This window comes from Aplysia californica, unplaced genomic scaffold, assembly GCF_000002075.1.
Source record: "Aplysia californica isolate F4 #8 unplaced genomic scaffold, AplCal3.0 scaffold00300, whole genome shotgun sequence".
In the NCBI taxonomy this organism is placed as follows: Eukaryota; Metazoa; Mollusca; class Gastropoda; order Aplysiida; family Aplysiidae; genus Aplysia; species Aplysia californica.
Genome location: NW_004797570.1, coordinates 78,201 through 80,524, shown reverse-complemented (window position 1 = coordinate 80,524; position 2,324 = coordinate 78,201). Strand labels below are relative to the sequence as shown.

The following is a 2,324-nucleotide window of genomic DNA, read 5'->3' as shown; positions in this document are numbered from 1 at the left end:
TTATTATTATTATTATTATTATTATTATTATTATTACTATGATGATGTAAGTACAGTTGTTAAAAAAATGAAACACTGCTTTACCCTCTCCTGCAAACTTTTGCCCTTTGAACTCTGCTCATACAGCTTGATGACGAAGTAAATTCTTTTTCTCAACAGGGAAACTCGAGAAAGGGCTCCTAAGGCGTGTTCAAAGGATAGTCCTCCATTAAAAATATAAACATATATAGGCGATCAAAATCAAAACAAAGGTTCAATTTTTGATAGTGTATAAAATCTAGTCTTTTAAGTCTTTACTCTTTATCTTTCACGTGGGCAGTACTAAGTACTCTGAAAAGTAGGTAATGTTATAAAAATAACATTTTGGAGTTTCAGTAAGTGTTCACAGCACCAATGTGACCCCCCCCCCCTTTTAGAAAATTCTGATTATTCCCCCAACCACCAGGCAGATTTTTTTTTTTTGGGGGGGGGGATTTTTTATAGAGTTTAGGCCAGTGTTTACTTAAAATGGCCCCAACTTGATCATTATCACCCAAAAGAGACGGTACCTCTAATTTAAGATAAGAAAAAATCAAGCCATCGGCATGCTCAGCGCACTGCTGTTGCGAGGACTTTCAACGTCAGGCAGCAGTCAGCACAATGACTATCACTATCAGCCAACTGAGACGTTGTGAATTGGTCTATCCAAAACCGACCCAGAATTGGCCGTCCAAGGGTAACAATGCCCTTATCAAGAACTATTATTATCAGGACAGAGCGCCTGAGGAATCGTTTCTTTTACTCGTCAGCCGGGCATACTGTTTGTTGTTGACCGTGGGAAGTCAAGTTCGAAGTTATGGTGCCTACATACAGACTGCGTTTACAGCCAAACCACCGCCAGGCAAGGATACACTGGTCACAGCAACACCGCCGTTGGACCTAGAGCATTGGGACACCGTCACCTCCTTGAACAATTTTTAATTCCCAGCTGAACACCACGGTGGGGATATATAAAAGTGTACAGAAGACCAAATGAGCACAACCTGCCATTTCTTCAACAACACAATCAGTCCATGACATTCCAACAGGACAATGCACCCGCACATTGTGTACTCCACTCGAAATTAAATTCTTAACAGCCCAGAATAACGTTGCTGCAATGAATCAAAGGCCTGCCATTTCACCAGATTTTAACCCAGTTGAGCACCTGTGGGGATTAACTGCGTTGCTCGTGACGTGAATCCCAGTCCTAGAGCCATTTCACAGCTGCAGCAAGCCCTCCCTGATGCCTGAAACAAAATTTTAAAGGAAGGCTCGTGTGCTCTATGTGCAAAGAGATGCACTGATGTGCTGAATGCACACGGAGATCCCACGACGTTCTGATGCATGGCTTTTGGATTTTATTCCCTCTCGTTACATTTCAGTCATAAAAGAGATATTTTTGCTAAAATATACAATGTAATCTTTTCACCTTGCTTCATCTGTGAAATACTTCCTATTTCATTATTTTTCAACAGGAGAGACGAACTGATCGAACACTTATGATGGTACTTTTCTTTTTGATCGCCAGTATATTTATTATACTTTTATCATAGCAGAATTTATGCTTCAACCCCCCCCCCCCCTTTACTCCCATCTGCTGAACTCTACAGGCTGTCGTTGTCAAAGAGGTGTAGCCTATGATGGAGCACGGGACATTGCGATTGTATCATACTTTGCATTTGTACTAACCAATTTTAACTTGATGTTCTTCAAAAGTCCATATTATCCCAATTTCTCCCAAACCCTTTATACAATGTAATTCTATTTTGCTCGACATTGTGTCTGAGAAGTGTACAGAAAAAGTTTTCTTCTTGGATCCATCACCTTTTTTTCTACACAAACAATGCCATGAATACCCAGCGGGTCTTTTCGGTGTAAAAAAAATTAAGTGAATAATCGAAACGGAGTAAAATTTCTTACGTTCTGCTCTTGTCAAGCTGAGCTTTTTTCAAATAAAACTCGTTAATATTATTATCATGCCCTTATTGATTTTTCTTTGTTTTTTTCTGGTAGATCTGTGTTTGTCAAAACAGGAGAACGGGTATTATTAGAATTTGTTTTCAAATTGTTGAAAGTTTTGTTGACTTCTTCATTTTGAATGCCATTCCCTTTCTCTGTTGACCAGGAAATGCCAGACTCATATTCTCACCCTCCCTTCCTCGCTGATACCCCCTCCCCTCCTTATCTATCTGTTCTGTCTGCCATTGTCTGTCTATATGTCTATGTGACTGTGTGTGTCTAGTGTGTGTCTAGTGTGTGTGTGTGTGTGTGTGTGTGTGTGTGTGTGTGTGTGTGTGTGTGTG

General features: G+C 40.1%; 1 long non-coding RNA gene across 1 annotated transcript in view; it reads left to right on the top strand.

The window, feature by feature from the left end:
* Positions 1–2,090, top strand: part of LOC106012236 — a 6,659-nt gene extending 4,569 nt beyond the window's left edge. Inside the window, exon 3 of the long non-coding RNA XR_001184972.2 lies at positions 160–2,090. This is a non-coding gene — a long non-coding RNA (uncharacterized LOC106012236). The remainder of the gene's footprint in view (positions 1–159) is intronic.
* Positions 2,091–2,324: the final 234 nt, after the last annotated feature.